Source organism: Rhodamnia argentea, chromosome 3 (genome assembly GCF_020921035.1).
Source record: "Rhodamnia argentea isolate NSW1041297 chromosome 3, ASM2092103v1, whole genome shotgun sequence".
Lineage (NCBI taxonomy): Eukaryota > Viridiplantae > Streptophyta > Magnoliopsida > Myrtales > Myrtaceae > Rhodamnia > Rhodamnia argentea.
The window spans coordinates 7,639,602-7,667,146 of NC_063152.1; the positions used below are offsets into that span (position 1 = coordinate 7,639,602).

At 39.5% G+C, this 27,545-nt stretch overlaps 1 long non-coding RNA gene and 1 pseudogene across 1 annotated transcript; one reads left to right on the forward strand and one right to left on the reverse strand.

The window, feature by feature from the left end:
- The first annotated feature begins 844 nt into the window (after positions 1 to 844).
- Positions 845 to 27,107, forward strand: LOC125314401. Its single transcript, XR_007197899.1, has 5 exons — positions 845 to 963; positions 1,322 to 1,326; positions 12,213 to 12,217; positions 19,780 to 19,789; positions 27,096 to 27,107. It is a non-coding gene; the product is annotated as an uncharacterized LOC125314401 (long non-coding RNA).
- LOC125314379 lies at positions 24,077 to 24,756 on the reverse strand (annotated as a pseudogene).
- Positions 27,108 to 27,545: the final 438 nt, after the last annotated feature.

Sequence of the window (27,545 nt, forward strand, 5' to 3'; positions counted from 1 at the left end):
CCCATGAACACAGTTACAGCGCAACGAGGTGCCTATCTGGCTGATTGTTTTTACCTGATGGAGGAGTGTGAGGAAAATCTAGAAGGTCCTCTCCAGTTCGGAGGAGAGGGCTGCCATCGGTTACGTCCTATTAGGTACAGAAAAATTTGCTGAAGCGTCCATATGTGAAGTCTAAGAAAGCCACTCCTCGTTTGTCCTCCCTGTGAAGAATTATCGAGATCAATTTGGATACTCTGAATACAAATGTAGCAATTAAGCTTATTCTGATTACATTATCACAGCCAAAACGGTGCGTATCTGTGTGTTTATAATCTTTCTACGAGACTATTCACTAAAGCTCATTACATTTTGTCTTTTGAGAAGAGTGTTAATATGTTGAACAACTTCATATGCTTAATTCTATTTGCGTTTTGTCATTCCCGAAGGCACAAGCATCCTCTGGGAGTAGAATAGACAACAGCACAACTTCCAGGGGATTAGGTCTCAATTGGCCACAGTAGTCAATGGCTCTGGTATTTCCTCTCTCTCTCTCTCTCTCTCTCTCTCTCTCTTAAATGTTTCTTTCAAGCTCGAGGTCATTTAATGGCATCTAACTGTAACCTTGCTAATTGCAAAATTTAGCAAGCAAGTTAGCTGGTGGATGAGGATACCGGTGATACCAGATTGGACGAGGTGTTTCATTTTCGGGAGGGATTCGAGCCTTATCTGAAGCTATGTGTTGGCGACGAAGAAAGTGTTGCTTGTAATAATTCAGTTCACAGTCCCATTGGTTTATTCGTCATAGGTAGCACACTGAGCATATAGCCTACCAAAATAAACTCAACTGCTAAGGGCCGCAAAATATTTTCCTTTGGGAGACATCCTTTCATTTGGATGGTGAATGTCAGTTGAAGTTTATGCTGGAAATTGGACCACCTACTTTGATGACAGCCGATGTGATCAAGTTTTTAAGTAGTTTGGCTAGTCGATAAATTCATATAGTTCAAATTCCAATGTCGGACGACCCCTTGCGGCCATCGCACGGGCCGCACGAGCCTAGGTGAGGGTCGCCGGGGCCGCACGACCCTCAGCTATGAGCCCAAGTGATGGCCGCCGGTGGTCACGTAACCCTTAGACGTGCTAGCCGGGGTTCGTTCGACCCTCGGTGGCTGTAGCCCTAAGTTTGGATTTTCGAATTTTTTTATTTTTTATTTTTTTATTTAAATAAAAGTGGTAGAAAGCTACTTTGCAAATTTGTTTTGCCAAACACTATGTAGGCCCAAAGTTGTTTTTCAAAGGAATTTTTACCAATGTCATTAGCATTTTCCCAAAGCCCCTTAAGCAAATGTATTTGCATTCTCCCAAAGCCCATTGGAAATGTTGAACCAAACCTACCCTCAGTGCATTTTCAAAGCTCCTTGGGAAAAATGCTAGGCATTTGGCAATCATTTTCAAGAGATTTTGGGATGAAAGTTAGCCTTGAAAATGCTGAAAGCTTAATCTTGGTTAACATTTGGCCAAATGCTAAGTTATGATTTTTTTCTTCCATATCTACCCTTACTTATTTTTTCAAATTCCAATTTTTCCCATCATTTTTTTGTTATTTTATTTTTAAATAAAATTTCAAAACCCTAGTTGTGGCTGCCGACCAACTAGATCTGCGACCGCCGGTCGAGGCCTCTAGGGATAGGGCGACCCTCGGTGGTCGTTGCCCGGGCCGTGCGAGCTCGGGCAAGGCTCGTTGTGAGTCGCTTGACTTCCTCGTCACCGGGGTCGCGCGACCTAGACGAGAGCCGCCCTGAGGTCGAACGACCCCTTGCAGCCATTGCCCGGGCCGCACAAGCCTAGGCGAGGGTCGTCGAGATCGCACGACCCTCGGCTACAAGCCCAAGCGATGGCCGCCGGTGGTCGTGCAACCCTTGGTGGCCCTCCCGGGGTGAACGCAACCCTCGGCGGCCGTAGTCTTAAGTTTGGATTTTTGATTTTTTTATTTAAATAAATGTGGTAGAAAGCTACTTTGCGAATTGATTTTGCCAAACACTAAGTAGGCCCAAAGTTATTTTCCAAAGGAGCTTTTACCAAATGCTATTTGCATTCTCCCAAAGCCCCTTAAGCAAAATTCATTTGCATTCCCTCAAAGCCTATTTGAAATGTTGAACCAAACCCACCCTTAGTGCATCGGTCTCAAATAATCTGGAAAATAATCAAGTTTGTCATGTCATTTTGGTGATTTCTTCCTTATTCTCACCGTCCTTTAAAAGCAGACAATAATCTGAAAAATTCATATAGGCGCTTCTAAATTTAAGTTTGTCGTGCAAACGACTCAAAAATCAAAATCAAGTTATTGCCATCATCTTTCGCCCAACTTCTCGCCCTGCCCCTCCAAAATCCACCAACATGCGAGTCGGTCGATGCGGACATTAAGCTCCAACTTGCACCAGAACCAGAGCACGTCTCCGAGAACTTGACCAACTCCATGGTCCCCCATGCGCCTCGGCGAGCTCACGAGTCACGACTCATTACAACGGCATCGCCGCCACCGTGAACTCATAACTCTTTTCATTCTTTAGTATCCCGTGATTATTAACGAAAATAAATGCCACGTAACAGAGATATAAAGAAGACTAATGATTTCACGGTTTATTTCTTTTTGCCAAAAGTTGAACCAAACCGAACCACGAAATAATGTTTCGTTCCAATTGCAAACCGCTTTGCGGAGAAAAAATCAACTTGAACCAAATTAAACCATTAAAAAAGTCGATGCTAAAATTCGAGTTTTATCTTCTTCTGAGCAGCAAAGAAGTACTCCGAGTTTGTGTCCTTGAAATCGAACGTACCTGAAAATGTTATTCGCTTATTCATAAATTTCGGACAGAGAGAAAGCTGAGCAATGTTGCAACCAAAACACCCCTTTCATTTGTCGATAATCCAAAGCACTACCATTAACCTCTTTCCTTAAGAGGTTCATAAATACATATGAACTAAGCTCGAAAGAAAGTTTAAATTAGGTTACATGTTAAGAAACCTAAAAACTGTCATAGTTCGAATAAGAATAAGCAGTGTAGTGCCTGGGGCAACATGCCTTGCCATGAGATCAACTCGATACCCGGATTTTCATGTACCTTTTTTAGGACGCCTATTCGAAATAATAATCCAAGACAATTTCAGCATTTTTCGAAGCTCTTTGATAGCTGAGCACATTTTGGATCGCTTGAAGGCGTTTTTGTCCATCTGGTGTGGGCGGCAATTTAGCCTTGATAATCAACTTCTCCAGCACAAGTGCATCCCCAAGAAGGAACTTAACTAGGGCGAGCAGATGTTTTGACTCACGAATATAGGCTTCAAAGCCGACGATCTCAACTCTTTTGAGATGTTTCACCAAACATTCAAAGTTCCCCTTCCGTGAGCACAAAAAATCTTCTTCGTCGAAGTTGAAACGTTCTTCAGATTCTCGACGAAGCTGAAACTGCACATAGATACCCCATTCAAGAAACAAACTTCACATGAGAAGCTGAACCACAGGAGGGGGGGAAAAAACTTCATTGGCTCACTAAAATTTCAAACAAACGATTTCCATTAGTCCTCTGCAGATGCTAGTTAGTCTTACTTTAATTTAAGCTCTCAAACTCGTCTACACATATAAACATGTTCTCTTTCTAGGTGCTCATCGCTAAACTCTTAGTTCAAGATTCGAACGCTACATGGCAGCAAAAGGACCTCCAGTCCAACACTGCAGTTACTTTAAGACATGAACCAAACAGCTTAATGTTGCCCTGCACACAGGCTGCTAGACTCACAGGGTTGGGCAATTTTCAATTGCTGGAACAAATAAGAGTTAGAGATTGATCTTCTTTATGTGCTTCTAAAGTTTTAACTCATTGTTTAAACATCAATGCGAAAGAGAAGTCAGCACAAGAAGCGAATCGAAAATACCATAGCAAAGGAACATACCATCGGGAAGCAAGTCAGGTATATGACTAATTTTTCCAGGCACTGTGAACTTCGTAGCATGTATGCTATCCCGGGAAGGTCCCATTGATTAACTGGTGCATGTAGTATCAGATTCTGACATTTTGACAATGGAGACGGCACTCCATCCATCTCCAAGAGGGACAGAACCTAAGGAAATTAAGCAAGCAAAATAGAAAATGTTAATTGACATTTCTTTTTCCCGTTCAACATGAATAAGGAATAACAAAAATTTACAGTCCATCCAGATTCGATATCCTCTGACCCCGTCTCGCAGCTGGGAAAAGACCAATGAGGACACCACGGGTAAAAATGAACAGGGGAATGTATTTAAGAATCGAGACTGTTTACATATGCTTCCTAGGTAGAACTTGTGATCTTTGAAAGGTCTGAAAATTCAAGTAGTTGGTCACCTGAGGCAGCGAACCTTTTTATCTACTGAAGTCTCCAAGTGAATCGTTCTACTGCCATTGTAAAATATTCAGCGAATAGCCAAGTAGCATTTACTATGGAATGGCGGCCTAAGGTGACAAGAGAGCATGACCCAGTTCTGTCAACCTAAGATGACTAGGTCCATGACCCTTCGTCATATATCCAAACAATTGTATTTCCTCTATAAAATGGTGAAATGAATTGAAAAAAAAAAGTAACACTTTCAGATAATCTCTTTGTGATTTTTTTTTTGTGAAAATAAAGATTTTGACAATGTGGCGTGGAGCAGCATCCAAAACAGTCAGCAGTACCCAGTGGCTCTCATTGTCCCTAATTCAGTGAGATCCCAGATCCATTTACTTGAAATGTAAATGGAGGGGAGAAAGCTCCAAGGTTCACTAGTTCGTAACAACAAACTTATGAATCATCCTATCAGCCAATGATTAATTAGATATGAGATCAAAACGAATCCCCTTGATGAAATCTACAATGCTGCCAATCACAGACCCCATTCAACATGAGTTTGTCTTATAAAGGTTGTACCTGCAAACACCAACCGCCGGTGGTGATGGTAGGAACTCCACGCAGCTTCTCAAGAAGATGCCTCAACAAGTCGCGGCCCTTGGAATTGGGATCCCAACTTTCAACGGAAAAATCTAACTCGGCTTCCACCAAAGAAGACACGTCGTCAAGTCTGAGCCCAGCACGATTCCCTCCTATTACGCGCAAGGAAAGCAAATACGGGGCGCGAAGTTTCTCCACGTAAGAACCAAAGCCGAGGCCAACGAGCGCCACTCTTTCAAACATAATGAATCAATTATAATGCTGTTCACGCCCCCGGCATCTGGACAACTCAAGGGACTCTAAAACAGGACATCCCCTGAAGATTCGCTCGAGGAAGTCATCGCTCAACTCGGCACCTTCTATCGACAAGACCTTTAAGACAAGGCCACCTAATAGTCGCACCCGATGAGAAACAGCACATGCCGACGTCCAGGCGCACCAAACGGCTGAAGCAATACAAGAACTCCGGTAGTATATAAAAGGGTTAATACCATGAAAAACCCTAAACCGGTACACCTGTGACAAATTTACCCCAAACTATTTTTTTGACCATGAAAAACCCCAAACTGGTACATATGTGACAAATTTACCCCAAAATATTTTTTTTACCACCAAAAACCCTAAACTGGTATATTTGTGACAAATTTACCCTAAACTAATTATTTTGACCACGAAATACCCTAAACTGGTACACATGTGACAAATTCACCCCCGTTAAATTGATTTAATATCATGAAACATCTCAAATTGATAAACCTGTAACAAATAAAGGCAGAGATGGCCGGTTCAACGAAACCGCCGGTTCCGGTTCCTGAAAAAGGTGGAACCGGAACCGGCCCTTGAAGAGCCGGTTCCGGTTCCGGTTCGGAACCGCCGGTTCCTAGGCCCAATAACTCTTTTTCGCGGGCCTTCTCTCTCTTTTTTTTTTAAACCGGGTTGGAACTGTGGGCCCGATCAACGGGCCGATTCCGGGCCGGTTTCGGGCCCCGGTTCAATATTGGCATTGTCTAAATAGAGGGTTAAAACCCCATATTGGTATACCCGTCAACTATCACATGTCACTAAATCAACAATTTGATAGTTAAATTTAATGAAAATTAACGGAGGGTAAATTTGTCACATGTGTACCAATTTAGGGTAAATTTGTCACAGGTGTATCGGTTTGGAGTTTTTTGTGGTCAAAAAAATAATTTGGGGTAAATTTGTCACAAGTGTACCATTTTGGGATTTTCCATGGTATTAACCCTATATAAAAAGACCACGACCAATTAGATCCCTACAGCTCAAAGGAGGAGGAGGTCGGTTCCCTTCGGTGCGATCCCGCCGGTTGCCGGAGGGTTTGCGGCGGATAACGCTGTGGACGGAGGGCGCCGCCATGGATTTGAAATCCTAGGGTTTCCGCGGCTGTGCCCCTGATTTTTCCAAGGACATCTTTTCTAATTTCTTCAAAAATCAATTGACTCGATCAATTAGTTATAGATTCGATTTAGAAACTATCTTTTTTCTCAATTCGATCCGATTTCCTATTCCCTTTTAAACATCCTTCAAATTTTTTTATCAGAATTTTTTTTTCTTTTGATCTCGTTATGCAAGTATGACTAAACAAATTATCTGATTGCAAAATCAAATTAGAAGATTTTATGAAAAAGAGATGGAGGATTACATTTATTTATGCTTAGAGAAAAAATATTAAATAATGGACTTAAATGATATCCTAACTCGCTCAATAATTTCTTATTTTTTTCATTAATAAAGGAGCGCTCCTCAAACGCTTAGGATTAAAAGTTCCTAATTTTGACATCGTCAAACTTGAGAATCTTTTAAATCAATTTTATTTATATAATAATTAATCCTAGTATCATGAAATCGTTTCTTTGAATTATAAATTTGATGTGTAACTTTCAATTTACTCGCGTCTAATTATAATCAAAATCTGTAATTATTAGAACTATATTATAATTTCCTGTGATTATAAGTTAGTCGAGAATTATTACGACCTTTTATTGTCAAATCTATTGAAAAAATTTAATTATGAGTGTGATCATAAAAATGATTAACTATTAGCATTTCTTGTACTAAATTATTAATTATCAAGTATAATAAAAATCGCATGAATTAATTAGGAAATTAACATCTTCGTTACTTAAGTTTAATAAATGAGTTACTCTACAATATAAAAAAAAATCACCTAATTGAGTAATTTTAATATTGAAACTCCAGCGCCTCGACCTCTTACAACGGTCGACAAAGTTCTTGTCCTCCCATCGTCAGTTATGGAAACCAACTCCGCAAGTTGCTTAAACCACTCAATTAGCTTAGGCATCAGTCGCCGGAATCGCCAATTGATCGTGCAAGCAGCATGTCAAGCGCACAAGGATTTAGACGATGACGACGAGGAAGAAAATGAAATGAACGATGACCATAAGCAATCGGATAACAGGAACGGAGATGAATATGACGAGGACGATGCAAGACAGAGGCAGTGTGACGTGCTCAGGCTCCGGCCGAGACTTTGCAACGCGAGCTTAGCACAGGCGTAACTGAATTCTCGATTATGTAGAGATTCTGCTAGGAATGGATGATAAATTCGTTGTACTAAGACTCGAAGTGCCTGAATCAGAATGCTAACTAGCCAATTTGGAGGATTACGTGGATAATGCTGGGTTCCAAGCATTACTTCAGAATTTGGTGGAGAGCGACAATGGAAGAAGAGGAGCCGGCCGAACGCGAAATCAGTGGTTTTGGAACTTCTAAATGTGGAGAGCAAACCGAAAGATGAAACCAAAGCCAATTTAGACCTAACGGAGAAGATTACATCTTGACCTTTTTCTCCTAAGAACATAGTGAAAAATGAAAACAATGTAAACTGGTTAATGGAGTGAAATGAAGCTCAACTATGTAAGCTTCAACGACCGTCAGTGACTGAACTTAGTGCCCGCAGATGACCTTCAAATGAGGTTCAACTTCTTCGGTCCTCACCGCCGTAAAGAAGAAAACGATAATTGACTATAATTTCGGCAATTCTAGATGCTCTTTGACAGCCTCCTTGCAGCTGAATCACATCGTGAGTACCCCAAGGATCATGAGAGTCCGTGACGTCTTTACTCAGCATGGATTGTCATCTTCTCCAATTCAACTGCCCCTCGAGAAGAAACTTAGCCAAGGCACGCAAAAGTTTTGATTTCTCATTGTCGAATTCAAACCCGACAATTTCAACCCTCTTGAGTTGATTTGCCACACAAGGGAAATCCTTCCGTGAGCGCCAAAATTGCTTTTCAACAAAGTTGCAGAGCTTTGGAAAATCTTTTTCCTAAATTGAAAACACACATCCACAGTAGCTTTTTAAGAGCTAATTAGAAGAATTAGGAGAAGCAACAACGTAGCAGTGACATTGCGCACAAAAAGAACTGTAAAACAAACAGGCTTGTCTATTCCGATAGGGCACACCCTAGAAGTTCTCGCTAATCAATGATCACATCTTTGTCGCAAAACAGTCAAACTTTTTTCCACGTAGCTCCAAACCATCCCAGCTTTTTTTCACATACCAATTCGCACCATCCCAGCCCTTTTTCACATACCAATTCGCTTACGTAAGTAGATGCAAACTGTGTGTAAACCATAAATGGCAACAAGAGATTCATTGTACAACATCAGCTTCAAGTTAAAAGCCTGAAAGTAGATGATGCGAGGCTGACTACCGAAGCATACATGTCACTATGTCCACAACAAAATGGATTAATACCGTGACATTATTGGATTTTGGATTGCATATGGCTAGCTTTTCCAGTAGTGGAGAACTCTGCAGCAAGAACGCAATCCCCTGAAGCTCGCATTTACAAACTGTAGTATACACTACAATATTTTGCCATCTCCATGACAGGTACGGCCATCCCTTTACCCCCGTTGTTGATAGAACCTGAAAACAAGTTGAATTGTGAACCAGGTAGCAGAACATGATATGATCTTTTAGTTGTTGAGGTTCATATATGTCTGATATAACAGCAACATACGTCAATAACATATCCAGGAAGAAAGACCAAACAAAATCAACTCGTACCTGAAGACACCAGCTTCCGAATGTGACTTTCGTGACATGTTGCAGCTTTAAAAGATGTGATTTAAAGTCGTCAGAAAATTTCCAACGAAGAGCAGTTGGCTTGTGAAAGGTCAACTCTGCCTCTGCTAATGAAGGTACTCTCAGTAGGCAAGGGCAGAAGACAAATCCACCCGACGAACGCAATAAAAGCAGATTCGGAGCCAAAATATTGAGTGAGAAAATATGATCGGCTTCAATCACCACTCTATTAGATATCTTGAGTCAATCCGGAGGCGGCAACTCTCGAGCGGGGAGGAACGCAACGTAAGAGATTCAAGAATAGGGCACCCCCTCATGATTTTCATAATCCCAAAGTTATCCCAAAGAACAGTGGATGCTAAATGTTAGAACCACAACCAACTGCTCTAAAAGCTTAAGCTTGTAGAAGAAGGCGTGGTTTAATATTTATATATTCCAACACTCCCCCTCACGCTTAGCCCTAAGGCAAAGACCAGACTAAGCGTAGAAATATTCAAATGGGGAGGCAAATAGAACACTCCCCTCACGCTTAGCCCTAAGGCAAAGACCAGACTAAGCATGGAAATATTCAAATGGGGAGGCAAATAGGGGCCTGGAAAGATTTGAACTCGGGACCACCTGCTCCGATACCATGTTAGAACCACAACCAACTGCTCTAAAAGCTTAAGCTTGTAGAAGAAGGCGTGGTTTAATATTTATATATTCCAACACTAAAATCCCGTCACTGCACAGTTTCTTAAGTGAAGGCCAGTGGATGCTAAAATCCCATGGAAAAAAACCATTCGACAGTCGCAAGCTCACCAGGGACGCGCAATCATACAGGATTCGAGGTACCATGCATGAGCGTCTAAAGACCACCGAAGCGTCTTCCACTTGGCGCGCCACCGCAAAGCAAAACCACCCATCGAGTTCGGTGGGGATGTACGAACCAGCATCAAGATGGAACTTCTCTACCTTAGTAGCTGTGCAGAGACTCAGTGCACTGCTGATCAAAAGAGCGACACGCCTTGAGGGGAGAGAGGGGAAAGAGAGGTTGATGTATGGAGTGGAGGTCCAAGCCAAACGCCATTGCTTGGACAACACGCTTGTCTTCACCAGGTCTTTGAAGGGCAAGAAGCAGAAGATATGGTGGATTATGACGTCGGGCAAGGGGCTGTTGTTATCCACCTCCACCGCCTCTGGTGGCGAGGCGGAGAGATCAAGGTTGGCGTCTGGCGGCGCCATCTCCCCCGCCGTGATTGGATTTTGAGGGACTTTGGAGGGTTTGTGGAGAAGGTGTTGGTGGATTGAAACAGAAACCAAATCAAATCACGCAAATCTACGCAATTCAGATTTCGAATCTTCTGTCAGGAGATTTTTAGTTTTGCAGCTTGGTTAGTAGCATCGTTATAGGGTTATTTTAATAAATGAATCCAAATAATGGCATAAAAATTATTTTATATCTTTTGAGAAATTTTACGGAAAGGGTTTGATATTTAGGGTGCGCATGAAAACACTTCTCCATGAGAAATTAACTTAGTTGATTTCTCTACTTCTCCTCAAAAGTAGAAGTTGATTTTTCTACTTCAGCTTCGGATTGACTTTTGATCAGAAAAATTCGTTTGATAACGATTGAAAATTTCTACTTTTGAAACATTATTCACAAAATCTTCGACGGCAATGGTTGACGGTGGCGGTGATCAGCGGTGGTTGGCGGCTGTGGCGGTGGTGGTGGGCGGCGGCGGTGGTCGCTGTGGTAGGCGATGGTCGGCGGTGGTCGGCGACGGCAACTGTGGTCGGCGGCCGGCGGTCACAAAGACGGTGGTCGGCGCTGGTTGTGATCGGCGGTGGTCGGCGGCCGGCGGTCACAGCAAGAGTGGTCGGCCCTGGTTGTGATCGGCGGTGGTCGGCGGCGGCTGCTATGGTCCGCGGCAGGCGGTCACAACAACGGTGGTATGGTCCAAGAAGTGATTCTGAAGCCGAGAAATAAAAATTTTTTACTCCTCAAAATTGACCAAAAATCCTATCAGAAGTGAAAAATCTTACCACAAGTGAAAAATCCTACCATAAGTACATTTTTTTACCAAACAGATTTCTACTTCGATCAGGTTTTTATCAAACACATTTCTACGCCAAATAGGCTTCTGATGGAGAAATGCAATTTCTGAAGTGTTTTCATGCGCACCCTTAGAATGATTGGTTTTTTTCTTTTTGGTCGAAGAATGATGGGGTTGACTTGTGTGGAAAAGAAGGAAAAAAAAAAAGAGTTATACACATATTTAAGATTGTCTTTAAATTATTTTTTGTCAATTATTTATTTTTTTTGTTTTGCTTTTCATCTTATAGAAGGCAAGAATGTTATTGAAATTCTTGGGTCGAGTTGTGAATTTGAAAGATCCTTTAAATTTAGGCTAATTTGCTTAAAGAGAAATTGAAGAATTTTCTTTTAAATGAAACTTAAAAGTCAAGACTCGTTAGTATTATTAGGGGAACAAAATATTATCCCAAAAGGTCCTAAATTGGTATTCAATGAATCATCCACCCCAAAATAATTTTCGTTTCACAAAATTCTAAAATTGATATCCTGTGATAAATTTGCTTCAAAGTAACTTTGAAAAAAAAAAACAATCCATGACACAAATTTAAGGGCGCCCATTTGAGATTTTCCATGAGACGAAAGTTAGTTGGGGTATTTGTGTTGTGGTTTCTAGTTTAGAAATTTTTGCAAAACGAAAATTATTTTGCAATAAATGTATCTAAGGCATCAATTTGGAATTTTTAATGGTCTTAAACCTATTATTAAAAAAATTAAATAGGCAATGTTGGACGGATGTCTCCTAATATCAAGCAAAAACCAATCAAAAAGGGAACTTTACATGTTCTACGATTGCAAAGGATGGTGAATCATTGTCATTTGAATCGAAGTAATTATGGGTAATATGGGTGCGCATGGTAACACTTCTGAAAATGAATTTTTACTCTAAAAGTGCTTTTTCATATTTTATATTTATGTTTTTCTTTCTAAAAGCCTTTCAAATCTTACTTTTTTTTTATCGTTCCTTACCTTTTCTGTTTCCTTCACCATAACATAACTAAGTAAATATCTAAACAAATTTCAATTTTTTGCAAATTTACATTTTCGTATTGCATATATGAATAATTTTAGATGAAGATGCGCACCAAATAATTTATTCTATTTATCAATTGTTAAAAGCAAGGGTACAACCATGTTGCGGGTGTGCAAAAAAATAGAAACGTGCAAGATTTTGCATAATCATGTTATTGTGAAATATTTTAATTATTATTGACAGAATTAAATGTTGACAAAATATGAAGAAATTGTAGACACATATATGGAAAGAACATATATTTTAAAATAATCTGATTTTTTTGTAAAATTTTTTATAAGATAAAAAGAAAACATTTTCAACTTTTAAAATTGAAATACGTGAAAGATAAAGTAGAGTTATCAAATTACTGTTTGTCAATTGCAAACTTTTCAAGTAAAGAGTCGTCCAGACCAAAAAAAAAAGTAAAGAGTTGTAGTTTTGTTCCCCTTTATCACGTATCTCTGACTTTCTTCGAGAGCTTTTGACCCTTAATTGCCCATACGATTGCAATATCAAACGAAATAAGCAGTCCAGTATTATTGATAGATTTCGGGTTCTAATTGGGGAGAACAGAAGTATCATAATAGAAATGTTATTCACGTATTGTCAAAAAAAATGTTATCTTTCCAATTGATTAGCGTAACTTAACTGTAACTTTCAGATTCTTATCATCAAATTAAATTCCGGCTCGTATCTTCATCCTTGTACTTAATTGTCGAGTCAAACTCCGGTAAAGTGCAACTGCATTACCAGGCTTCATCGTGGAGTCAAACTCCGTCGAGGTTCATAATTGTAGTTTGGTTCGATTGCGTCTTTATGCTTCTTCGTCAAGTCGAACTCCATCGAGGTTTGCTATTGTAGGTTCTTTTATATTAGTTATAATTTTTAAGTCATGCGGTTGAGTGAAACTCCGATTTGGTCTAAGTTTGGTAAATTTCAGTTAATGTTAAGCTCGTTGATTTCCTGATTGATTTGGATCACTCCTTTCCGGAGAGGCCATAGGACCCTTTTCACTTAAAAATCGAAGAGCCCTTTTCGTTGAAAGATATTTCGTTGAGGGAGAAATTTCGACGAAACAAGATGCAAATTAATTTAGGAGAGAAAAAATGTCTTTATTTTTGTTTTATTCTATCTTTTTTTTTCTTGATAAAAGAGAATTTGTTGAATTAAAAACTTATTTTATTGAGGCTTTGTTTGTTTTCGCGAAAATTGAATAAGTTAGGAAATATTTTCTTAGAATAATCTCTATTAGCTATTTATTTCAAATAATATAAGCCATTATTTTTAGAAAATTTATCAAATCGCTCATTTTTCGCGAAACAAATAAAACCACACTTCCTCTAATTCATCAATTTTTTTTTCTGATTTTAAACTCAACAAAAAAATCAATATACTTTTGCTTAGCCACTGTTAAGAAATTTAAATTAAAGACAAAAGTTAAGAGATGATAAATTAATAAGCTGAAGCTTATCCGTCAAATTCGAGCCACATGGCAAAACTATGTCATGTGTATTGCCATGTGGCAATCACAGACGAAAAGTGAGATGCCTCGTGGCGATCACAACAGCAAGCATTCTCTCGGCTCCGACCTTAATCATACGCAATAGGTTAGCGTCAAAGGATATTTTTTCACAGCAAGGTCGGTTGTCATATAGCATAAATGGAAGTGTTTAGGCCAATTACAAATTGGGTATGCTAAAGAAGTAAATAAATAAACTCGGCTTATATGTACCCGCACCTCCTTGATCAAAATAGGTTTCGAGGGGAGGGAGTGCAAGTAAATCATTTTCTCAACCTTACGAACAAAACACTTGGTCTTGCCGTCTGGTTAGGTTAAGCCGTCTGCATAATTGAAATAGACATAACTCAAATTGTGATGGAAATCGAAGGATTTCACAAAGAACTCGTAAACATGTTAAGATGAAGAATTGTTCATCCAAGTCAGAGAAGCTCGATCCAAACGAAATCACAGACTTGAATAGTTGCACAACCAGAGAGAGAGAGCAATTTTTGTTCCATACATATCATGCAAATCTAGGGTGTAATCTAGGGGGTAATGAGTACCTATGATTTTGCTTATGCTTGTATAACTCAAAAGATAGACTATTGAAATGATAATTGACTATAATTTCAGCATTTCTAGAAGCTCTCAGACAGCCTTCTTGAAGCTGAATCACCTCTTTAATCAGCACGGATTGTCTATCTTCTCCAATTCAACTGTCTCCTCGAGAAGAAACTTAGATAAGGCACGCAAAAGTTTTGATTTCTCATTGTTGAATTCGAACCCGACAATTTCAACCCTTTTGAGCTGATTTGCCACACAAGGGAAATCCTTCCGTGAGCACCCAAATTGCTTTTCAACAAAGTTGCAGAGCTTTGGAAAATCTTTTTTCCTGAACTGAAAACACACATCCACAGCAAATTAGGAGAAGCAATAACGTAGCAGTGACATTATTACCGAAAAAGATTGTAAAACAAACAAACTTGTCTAATCTGGTAGAGCACGCTATAAGTTCTCACGGACCAAATGAATCAATGATCGCATCTTTGTTGCAAAGCAATCAACTTTTTTCCATGTAGCTCCAAACCATCCCAGCTTTTTTTCACATACCAATTCGCTTATGTCGCTTATGCAATAAAATGCAAACTGTGTGTAAATCATAAATGCCACACAACATCAGCTTCAAGATAAAAGATGCGAGGCTGACTACCGAAGCATATATGTCACTATGTCCAGAACAAAAACGGATTAATACCCTGGCATTATTGGATTTTGGATTGCATATGGCTAGCCTTTCTAGTAGTGGAGAACTCCGCAGCAAGAACGCAATCCCCTTAAGCTCACTTTTACAAACTGTAGTATACACCACAATATTTCGCCATCTCGATGACAGGTACGGCCGTCCCTTTATCCCCGTTCTTGATAGAACCTGAAAACAAGTTGAATTTGGAACCAAGTAGCAGAATAAGAAATGACCATTGAGGTTCATGTATGTCTGATATAGCAGCAATATACGTCAATAACATACCCAGGAAGAAAGACCAAACAAAATCAACTCTGTACCTGAAGACACCAGCTTCCGAATGTGATTTTCGTGGCATGTCGCAGCTTTAAAAGATGGGACTTAAAGTCGTGAGAAACGTACCAATGACGAGTTGGCTCGTTAAAGTTCGACTCTGCCTCTGCTAATGAAGATCTGCTAATGAAGATACTCCAATTAGGCTGGAGACAAATCCACCTGACAAACACAATGAAAGCAGATTCGGAGCTGAAAGAATGAGCGACGAAGAAATATCCGCTTCAATCACCAACTCTCTTAGAGATCTTGAATCAATCCAGATGTCGCGAGCTTCGAGCCAGGAGGAACGCAATGTAAAAGATTCAAGAACAGGGCACCCCCTCATGATTTTCATAATCACATCCTTCTCCGAGGGAAAGTAATCGAAAATAAAGTCGTGAAGGCACAATTTCTTAAGTGAAGGCCAGTGGATGGTAAAATCCGGTGGAAAAGTAGCCTTCGATATTCGCAAGCTCACCAGCGACGTGCAATCGCACATGAATTGTGGTACGACACGATTGGAGCCTCCAAAGACCAACGAAGCGTCCTCCACTTGGCGTGCCGCAGCAAAGTGGAACCACAGATCGAATTCAGTACGGACGTAAAAGTCCACATGGAACTTCTCTATCTTAGTGGCAGTGCAGAGACTCAGTGCTTTGCTGATCAATGGAATGACAAGCCATGAGCGGAGCGAGACATCGATGTTCGGGGTGGAGGTCCAAGCCAAACGCCATTGCTTGGACAGCACGCTGGTCTTCACCAGGTCTTTGAAGGGCAAGAAGCAGAAGATATGGTGGATTATGACGTCGGGCAAGGGGCTGATGTTATCAACCTCCACCGCCTGTGGTGGAGAGGAGAGATCAGGGTTGGCGTCTAGCGGCGCCATCTCCTCGCCGAGAATGGATTTTGAGGGACTTGGAGGGTTTATGATGGTGTTGGTGGATTGACACAGAAGCCAAATCAAGTCACGCAAATCTACACAATTCAGATTTCAAAAATCATCTGTCGAGAGATTTGTTGGTAGATTGTGGGGTTATTTTAATAAATGAATCCAAATAATGGCATAAAAATTATTTTATATCTTTTGAGAAATTTTGTGAAAGGGTATGATATTTAGAATGATTGGTTTTCTTTTTGGTAAAAAAAAAAAAGAGTTACATGCGTATTTAAGACCCTCTAAATTAATATTTTTTGTCAATTATTTAGTATCTGGTTTTGCTTTACATCTTATATGAGGCAAGAATATTATTGAAATTCGTGGGCAGAATTGTGAAGTTGAAAGATCCTTTAAATTTGCTTTGCACCAAAGAGAAATTGAAGAATTTTCTACTTAAATGAAACTTATAAGTCAAGACTAGTTAGTATTATTAGGGGAACAAAATATTATCCCAAAAGGTCCTAAATTGGTATTCAATGAATCATCTACCCCAAAATAGTTTTCATTTCAAAAAATTTTTGAAGTTGACATCCTGTGATAAATTTGCTCTAAAGTAATTTTGGGGGAAAAAAAACAATCCATGACGCAAATCTAAGGAAGAGTAAATTTGGGACCCATTTGGGATTTTTCGTGAGATGAAGGTAGTTGGGGTATATGTGTTATGGTTTCTAGTTTAGAAATTTTTGCCAGACGAAATTATTTTGAATTAAACGTATCATGAGGCATTAATTTGGAATTTTTAATGGTCTTAAACCTAGTATTAAAAAAAAAAGGCAATGTTGGATGGATGCCTCCTAATATCAAGCAAAAACCAATTAAAAAGTAAACTTTACATGTTCTTTGATTTCAAAGGATGGTGTATAATTATCATTTGAATAGATTATGGGTAATATGGGCATGCATGATAACACTTCTAGGATTGAATTTTTCCTTCGAAAGTGCTTCTAAAGCAAAAATCAGTTTAGTAATGCAATTTTTGAAGCATAAATCAATTTTGTTACGTAAAATGTCATTTCTACTTTTGAAGACAATTTCTACATCTGAAGTTGTTTTTAAGCCAATTTTAGAAGCTAAAAAAAGTTACTTGTCGTTAAGAAGTAGAAATTTCTCAACATCAATATATGTCTCATTTTAGCCTCTTTCATTTTTAGTGCCTCTCTCCCAATCATGTCTCCATCATCGCCGCCCGTCACCACGACCACCGTCAGTAGCCATCGCCGGTTATTGACAGCCCTATCGCCCTTGTCGAGTGACCTTCTCTAGCCGTCAAAATAAAAAATAAATAATAATATATCTTTTAATAATAAAAATTATTTTTAAAGAAATTCAAAAAATTTAAAATGAAGTAGAAATTTTTCGATCGCTGACAATAATTTTTTCATAGAATATTTTGTGTTAATAATATTCTAGACATAGAAATTTTCAACCTTTACCAAATAAATTTTTGTTCTAAAAGTAGAAATTGTTGTCTGTTATCAAACTATTTTATATAATCAGAAACTAACTTCTAGAGCAAAAGTAGATTAACTTATACTTAGAAGGAGAATTACAAAAATCAACTTTTGATCGGTAGTTGATTTTTGAAGCATAAGTATTGCCATGCGTGCCCATAAGGAGAGAGAGGGTTCATATATAGAGTAAGCCTTCCTTGAAATTTCAAATCTATCAGCATCGGTAGATTTGATGGGAAAAGACACTCAATTTATACCGCAAAATAGATATATGAGAGAGAGTGTGTGTGTGTGTGTGTGTGTGTTTTTCAAGGTACCACATAGGGTTTTGTTTATTAAATATCTATGTTTAGCTTTCTAAGAGCCTTTAAAAACTTACTTTTGTTATCGTTCCTTACCTTTTCTTATTGCGTACATGCATAATTTAATGTGCATAAAAGAAATTGCTTCTATTCATCTATTGTTACTAGGAAGGCGGCACATGTTGCTTGTGTGCAAAAAAAAAAGGAACTTGTAAGGTTTTGCAAAATCATATTATTCTGAAATATTTGAGTTATTATTGATGGAATGCAATATTGACAAAATAAGAAGAAATTTTACACACATATATGGTAAGAAAAGATACTTCAAAAAAATGTGATTTTCTAAGAGAGATTTGGGAAGTGTCTCTTCGATTAAAAAAAAAATTGCCAATTGCGATACGGATAATCGAATTCGTCGTGTTCCAAAAGACACGAAAAACTTTCTTGAGCAACCAATGGAGCCTTCAAAAGAGCTTCTCAAATTAAAAATGATCAATTTTCCTTCCATTATAACGGCTTCAATTTCAATTCTTCTCAGCTTTTAGCACCTTAGGCTACGTTTGGTTGTCCGTATAAAACTCGAGATAGGTTATGTTTTATCCTATCCCATGTTTGGTAGGTGTCCCGGATAGTATAATGTCGGATATAGAGGGGATATAACCTGGATAAAAAAAATCCGAAGGAAGGGGGCGAGGATAAGGTCGGATAGGATTTCTCTTATCCGTCATATAAAATCTAACTTTTAAAATGATGACAGCTTTCTTGTCTCATTTGTTTCTATTTTCATTTTATTTATTTATTATTTTTTTTTGCAAAGAGGTTTGAAAATCTAATAAAATGTATATATTTTCATTTTTTTTTTGTGTATGAGAACGTTATTTTTATAGTAATAAGATCGGAATATTTCATGAGCATCACGTAGGGGCATATATGTCCTTTACATTGATATACAGTTTCTACCAAATGCAGGATATGATAGGATATGAGAATATCCGACTTTAAATCCATGATTTACCAAACAATAGATAGGATAAGGCCAAATCCCTAGATTTCTTATCCTATCCTATCCAATCCTATCCCGACCGTAAATCCCGACGACCAAACGCAGCCTTATTGTACTAACTTGTTACTCTATCCGTCTTATGAATGTTCCCACTTATGTAATTTCGTGAGAGCTATCAAACATGCCTGCCACGATGTGCTCTAAACGAGAAAGATAATGAGTCAACGAAAACTTCCGAAGCCGGGCAAGTCAACTCAAAAAAAAAAAATCGAACGGGAAGCAATTCGAGGGCCGAGGATTAATGTATTTCTCGAATATCTAATCAGATAATATTTGGGACCACTCAAAAAATGGGAAAAAAAAAATCAAGATGATGAGATTATAGCCAACTAATCTTTTGTCTTTAGGACTAATCATTTAATTAATTTGCGATGCCAATATGTTTTAAAGTCCTCCCATAAAAAGAGAAAAAGAATATATTTATACACACACCCACAAGCAGTTTTTCTTTTTTCTTTTTCTTTTTTTGTTTGGAGGGTCAGACACCCGCAAGCGGTTGACCAACTCATATAATCGGAGACGACTGGGGCCCACATTTTGCTTTAGAGGCTGGAATGGGCCAGGTGGCTGGGGCTGAGTGGGCGTGGTCTGACCAATTACCAAATCAAGCGAAATAAGCATTCTAGATAGTCGATGGATTTCATCTTCTAATTGCGAAGAACGGAAGCATCACAATAGAAAAGTTATTCACCTATCACAAAAAAAAAAAATTGTTATCTTCCAATTGATTAGCATATTCCCTTTTAATGTATACTACTGTTTCCGGACCCATGCACTACGTGGCTTGATGTCTAGTTTATGATATAACAATGGACTCACTCAATTAGGTGAATTTATTTTAATTATTAGTGAGGATAAGTTATTTAGTAGTACTAGCGAAAGAGAAAAGAAATTCATTGTGAGAAAATTGTGGAAAAAAATTAATTGTATCAAACAAAATGAGTAAATGTTCGAATGATTTGGTCTATGAAAGAATAATGGGATTAGAAAGCTATTTGGTAAGAAAGATTTAGACGTAAATCGTAAATATTGAAATTTTGCTTAATCGCCTTGCTCGTTGCTGTGATTATATTTGAACAATGATTTTTTTTAAGCAAAATTTTCAATCGAACCCTACCAACCTGAAAACCGGCTGTAAGAAAAATTCAAATGGAAACGAAATTGATGCTACATTTTAATCGGTTCGATTTAATTTATCCACTTTTTCTTGTCCGAGATTTATCCATTTGTAGAATATTATGAAGACCTCTGGTTCTTCAATATGGAGGACGAGTCAATCCATTTTATCCACATTAAGAAAATTCATCTCCTTGAAATCCGAACGGAACAAATAAGATGTTGAATACAGTCTAAACTAGTTATTCGAGCGTCGCAGGGATTGCTTGGGAGCTCGGCCATGGCAAAGTAGCAATTTTTCTCCTCACCCTCCTCTCTCTGGTTTTTTTTCTTCCACTCCAAGCTCCCTTGAATGAGAAAAAACTTGTGGGAGGCTCCACCTTCTTAACTTGAGTTGAGATTATTTCTTTTGATCTAATCTGGGAATATTTTACAATATTCATCTAATTTTTTTCTTTGCTCGTTGTTGATGCTCTTCATCGCTTGTTGGGTGTATTTCCCACTTTCATTGTTTAAAAATCAACATGCTACTGCAAATCCTCCGGATCAAGAAGTCCGACAAAATCAAGGAGGAATACAGTGAGTTCCTACTGCCTTGGGAGCACTTACAAAACTTCCCTGAGTTTTGAAAGCTCTCATTTCCGCTTCTAAATCTAAATCTTGGAGCTCTCCTTTCCCTATCTAGATCTAGATCTGGAAGTTCATTAAAGGCGCCTATGTGCTCATCTTACCTCTCCCAATCTAAATCTAGATCTTATATTTAGATCTTAGAGCTTGTTCATCCTATTTTCAGCGTCTCTGTACATAGTGTTGATGATGCTAAGCATGGGTGCGCACCGCCCACTGCACAAAGCAAAGCTACTAGAGAAAGGGATTACGATGTGTGCTCACTGATGACAATGCGAGATTCGTTGACAAGGCAAGATTCGTTTTGATGCCGAGAGAGTTTCATTCTTATAGATGAGAATATGCACTCCCATTAAGTAGGAGTGTCACTTGGAGTAACCACAAGTCCCTGTCCATATGCGGCACGGGGGTCACGGATAAGGTGATGCATGAAATCTTGAAGGGTAGCCCTGTTCTCAAGTATCTTGGTAGGAAGAATGCTGCAGTTTGAAGCAAAACGTCAAGCTTTGTTCGAGATGTTTGAGGGAAATTGTGGTCGATTGCTGCTTTTGGTATGCACTTGATGAGGGTTTCCCACTGGAGATTTCGAGCCCTCTTTTGCTGTTGCCGCGTTTGAGAGGGTTCGTTCAGTATGATGAGGCAGCTGGTAATTGAAGCCTCACCCTTGACTGAAGCTGCGTTGAAGTTCTCTATGAGAAGGCAAACTAATTGTTCTATTCAGAAATGGTTAAGTGTCTCACAGAGGGTACTGCAGCCTGGTTGAGGGACTGCTTCAGAAGCTGTAGAACGCAACTGAGCTTTTGATTGGTAATTGGTGCCTTCAGGTGAGCAAATTGTTTAATTCAACCAATTCGGGTTCATACTTATGAACAGTTGATGGTCCCTCTTCCTGGAGTTGAGGAAGTTCATACTAAATTTTATCACACTGGAATCTGGTTCACATGGTTTGCTACTCTGCATGATGTCTAGTGCTGCAAATGTACATTGTGTCTCCAAAATAGCTACCAAAAGACCAAGGAGAAAAATAGCTGGTGTGGGTCAGACTATATCTTCTCAGTAGTGAATAATCATGATTCCAAAAGGTCAAAGTAAATTCTTACATGTTGCCTCTTCATTGTTGGATGTGCTTAGGTTATATCACTTGCGGCAGAGTTGAAGGTGTGCCATTTTCCTTCCCTAATTGCAAGTTTCTATGCGACACAGGTCTTGGTGTCCTATCGTGGAGTCTGGTGGCCCTCCTGAAAGCCAATGATGATATGATTAAACTGTATCACTTCACTTGAAACAGGCCTACTTCATCTGTTAATGAGGGCTTCATAAATATTTGAATTTGTTCACTGGCTGTAGCCCGTTTATTAGTGCTTCCCACTGTTCGCTCATGCATCCGACTATAAGCATTTTGCTGGAAAAAAAACACCCAGGACCTTTATTTTCCCCAATCTCTCCCGCCACAGTATTGTACCTCGCCGTCATGTCCTCGAGCAGCCGTCCGTCGTCCATTGTCATCAGTCGGGTCATTGTCGAGTCTTGTGTCTGTACCTGTTTGCCCTCTGGAGCAATGCTGATGCAATGAGCGGCATCACCGGCCGGTCACCCCAAATCTGGGTCGCCAAAGGCAGGAAACACCGGTTTGGGTTTCATGACATTGGATTTGACGTCTAGAACTCATAAAACGATAGAAATAGAGAGTGAGTTGTGTGCTCGATTGTTGCTGAGGCTGGTCAATGGCAAGCGGCAAAGGTTTTGCAGGATAATTATAAAAAAAAAAGTCTTAAATTTATATCATTTATGCTAATTCAATCCTAAATGTTTTTAATTTGGGCAATTTAGTCATAATTTTTTTGAAGATTTGCTAATTTAGTATTAAACATTTTAATAATCAACGTAGTCCCTTCGATTAACTTTGGTTATGAATCATTGATACAATAGCCCCAATTAGCGCCATCCATCCTATGTGGCATAGTCGGAGCAAACTTTGAATATTTTTTTATTTTTATTATTTTAACTGTTTTTTATTTATGATTTTCTGTTCATTCTTTTTTCTAGGCAAGTGCTGCAGAGCATTTGTCAGCCCGAGCCAGGGTGGTAACGCTCGCCGCATTGAGTGAGGGCTCGGAATACACTTGTTGTGGCCGATGAGGGCGTCGTGAGCCCTCTCCCAAGACCTCGTGGGACATAGTGGGTGTTGCGGAGGTGGTGGAGGGCCGCAACCCTTGCTCATTGGCCGGTCGGCCTGCTAGCTCGATTAAAAAAAACAAAGAGTAAAACATAAAGAAATCTATAAATAGTTAATTGGCTTATGACATCTTTGCGAGAAGAAAGCTAATTAATTTCCTTTTTCGAACTCGAAGGAGTCAAAATCATTACCATTTTGCAATGTGAACTTTGAATCAATATATGAATAGGGCGGTAAAATATGGCAGATGTTGTTACACTTTTTTTTCTTTTTTAGTTCAAACAGGTCACTCCATCTTCACTTTTGACGGTTGTGGTGGATAACTCCAAGGGACAATCGGGGAAATCGAACACGTCAATGGTATAGCGGGGAGCCAGGAGATCGGTTGAGTAGCGTTGACTGTGGCCACTTTTAAAGTCCCGACCGGAGGGTTTTGTAGAAACCTGAAGAGGACGTCTCCCAAGGTGGCTCCGGTGGCCATTGAGAGGGTGGTAGCGGCGACGCCGGGACGAATTGTCATGTCGGTTGTCATCTCAACCAAATTATGTTAATGACATGTGGAACTCCGGTGTGCAAATTAAAATCCCACTGTACAAAGTGCACAAGTGTAAAGATCAAAACCATAATTGTTACTTCAAAAACAAAGATTAGGCGTACCAACAAAACATCCATTGGATGAAATACTTGACCATCCGAATCAAACATACTTCGGGCAACATGAGGTTCAATAATACCCGAATGGCGGAAAAGCTGGTCACATTATGTTATAATATCACGTCTCTACTACCGCTATTTTAATTCTTCATCCTCACGTTAAATCACTATGCATTATTTCACTTGGGAGATTAGATTTTCACCGAAAGCTTTAGAAATAATTGGAAGCCGATAGCTACCCTAATTCACAACTTTCGGACTTTTACCCCGTATACGAGTCATGGCGACGGCTTATACGCTAAATTCTACAGACACGGCATATCACTAATAGTTCTATTAATATTCATGATCAACACAAAAGGCAAGGTGGTGTGAATGAACAGATGAAATTAGAAGGGGCACCCGGGTATCCAAATTCACAGTAGAAAATGTAAGTTTCGTTGTAGAATCATTGGAATCAAGAAATCTGTTGAACTTACTCATCTCAATCAAAACTTTAAGGAGAGATTATTGAGGAAAAATGGACTTAAAATGAGGTTAGACATGAAGTGCTTACTTATAAATGAACAAATTGGGTAATTTCTTAGATGAAGTACTTGACCATCCGAATTTCTTTCTGCTTGAAGCCACACTTCTCATAGAATGCTTTATTCTCATTTCTGCAGTCAAGAATCGCCATATAGCAACCCACAGATCGGGCATGATCGGTGAGAAAAGAAAGAACCTTCTTGCCTAACTGCATCCCCCTAGAATCACGATCGACGACCACGTCTTCGATATGGCCAACCTTGCCGCAGTTCCTTATAAACTTCTTCTCGATGAACACACTTCCAAGTAGCGACTATCTTTCCACAACTAGTATCCTCTATCACACAAATCACATGGTCATCGCCTAGAGAACTGAGCTCTTGGAATTGCTTTTGGAAATCCTCATCGGAGATAGCATCGCAAACTGTCAGTTGCTGCAGTAGCTCTACAAACCCTTTGCTTTTGTCGGAGATCTCTAGTTTCCGAACTTGAAGATTACATGCTTCATTTAGTGGGAACCCAGTATGCATTTCCTGAGATGAGGCTTCTGTTTACACCAACTTCATTCACATCGACAAGGAGAGAATTAGAGTTCATAGAGTCAAAGAAAAGAACATGGCACGCATATAGAAGCTCCAACATGTTATTAAAGGTAAATCACACATAAGACAAATAGCATTTCTCTATCTAAGCAAGCCACCTTGCACAGACTTGTAGTGGCCAAATCTGCTGAGCACTAAATCATAAAGCAAAAGATAAATGCAATTCACTTTTCGGCCTTCTTCTATCAAGCTAATATTAATGCAAATGCGATATCAGTTACTTCTTAGTGAGTCTGTTCGCAAAAGATAAAAACAAGAGGAGGAGGAGGAGGAGAAAAACTTGCTAATGAGGCTAAATTAGTATTTACGTACACACTACAAAGAGTAAAAAGAAGCAGCTCTATGGAGTCCTCTGTTTACAGAGTGATAGTCTCACTTTAAATTACAAACTTAGAAAGCAGAATCGAAGAACCTATCTACAGCCTGGCAACAATTATGGCTGAAAAAGAGAGAACGATGAACAAGTTTCCTTGGCTTTGTCATTTATCAAAACAGCTCATTAAAGCTTCAAATAAAATTCCAACTAAGAAAATTCCATTAGTTGCTTTGTTTGGTGCACAGTAGGTATCTGTAACGATGTTTGGTGTTAATACACGACACCATTCTCAATTGATACATTGGAAAACAACATCCGCGGTGCTTATTAGTCAAAAACTCACAAATGGAGTAGTTCTTTATCAAAGCATAAAATATCTCAAAAGATTTTTCTCACCTGGACTTAGTTCATGTCTAGGATATGGCAGATAATCCTATGAAATATACACTCCAGATAAGCCATAGAACACTATCTTGACACTGGCTGCATATTTTGGACACAATGCTGATGATGACCACACAACAACAGGAGCAGCTTTTGCCAACACTCATTAAGTTATTTGGTGGCAGTTGTAAATGCCAATAGAATTCTTACAGGCAAAAGAGAAAAAAGAAGTTCAGAGCGATGTTGAGAAAAGCTTTACTGCTAATTGTCGCAAATGCTGCTAAAGACATCCAAAAATGCCAGCGAAAGTTCTCTCTTTAGAGGCATTTGAGAGTGGCATTTGCAAATGCTGCGATCTGTATTTCTTGTAGCAAAAATTGTAAGTGCCAGAGAAAATGTCACCACAAATAGTCCCCAAAAACATTGCTTCACCGCGAATTAACTCTGCTAAAAGCTGTGAGGTTGAGACAGAGAGCCAGATTATGAAGTTTGCAATAACTCATTAAAGACGCACCCAACTCCTAAACAGCCTAAATAGTATCAAAAGATTCAACCCAAAAAGCAGAAGAAATCGATGGATTACAAACGCTTCATATCAACTCATGCATCGTTGCCAGACACAATAGCAATCTCTCAGAGAGTACACGAGACTGTCCTGCGCTTTTTCTAGAGTGTGATTGAGCCTAGCCATCGCGTACTTCTAATCTACGCTAGCGAAGAAGTCCAGGAGCATAAAGCTTATCAAAATCAGTGGAAATTCCCAGAATCGACCGACCCCCGACACTGTCTTGCGCTTTCAATTCAGGAGGAGCAAAAAAGATTACGCATGCACAACGCTCGTAATAATCACAATCACAAACCAGAAGAATGAGAGAGTACCCTTGGGCTCGATTTAATTGCTGTTCCCTGCTCTGCCGATTCGAACTCTGCTAGTGATTGATGAAATGCAAGCGAGGGACGAAGGAAGCAAAAGAGTCTGAGACTTGCTGTGCCTTCTGCGCGACTGGCGGTTGGTAACCTATTTACCCCCGAAGTTACCGAGAGGGGCAAAAAAGGAATTTCAGTTTAGGTCGCACTCCGCGAGGCGACGGGGGTGGAGAGGATGGCGGTGAAGGCGGAAAGTTCCACGAAGGTGGAGAGGAGATGTCTGGTGTTCAGTCGGCGCAATCCCCTCCCATGAAGTGAGTCCTCCCTTATCTCTGGATCGTCACCTTTCCCGCACTTCCTTTTGATTCGTGCGAAGGCCGGGCTGAAATTGGATCAGGTAACCCTCCATACGTCTCGTTACTTGCGTAGTTGTCTCTCTGTCCGTGGCCGGTGTGATGTTCTTATGTCGATATCCAACAATTCTTGGCCGTTGTGATGATATTGCTGAAAGTTGTCCGCACGACTGTCGGTGGAATTTGCGGGGCGTTCATCCGACACACCCGCAAGGCGCGAGCCCTGTGAATGAAGTCGGATTGGTGAGATGAATGATGTCAAGCCACTCATTTGTTCGGTTGTGGTGAATGATCGAAATGAAAGTCCGGAACGGTGTGAACATAGAGATGCACATCTTGTTACTTGGGGATTGTGAAGGCTTCAAATGGTTTCGGTGCCAATACATACTCTTGGGAGAATGGTTTCTCTGTAGAAAAAGTGAACTTCGTTCATCAAGATGCTGAACACACGCACACACCCATACATACAAAATCTCGGTTCATGGGTTTGAGACAAGTCGGGCATAACTCGCTTCTACTAATGTCAAAAGCGACCATTGGCTGCCATTGTAGCAAAGTTCTCGCATGTTTGTTAGCTCTCTTGCATCATCTTGTTATCTTTGAAATTGATTGGATTGTTACATTTTGTTTGTAACATCACTTGTCGTTTATTTTATCTTGTAGACTGTGAAACTGTTCTATGAGATATCTTTCGATGATAGTGCATTTCATGTGAGATGATGAGTTTAGAGTTTGATTTAGATTATAGTCATGTACGCGCTCGGATTACTAGATTCTAAGATCCCGGTGTCGTCAATATGCAATTAGTCTCATGTCAATTTGCTGTTGGTTTAACTCTTAAACCGTAGACGTTGGGCGTTATATGGTCAGCACTTTATTGAGTGGTTAATCTCAACGTTGGAAGGCTTTACGGCTGTAAAGTTCCTCTGGGGACAAAAGGATTGGCGATCGTATCCTTTTTCTTTCAGTATTAATCCTACTTGTTGAACTTTAAATCGATTA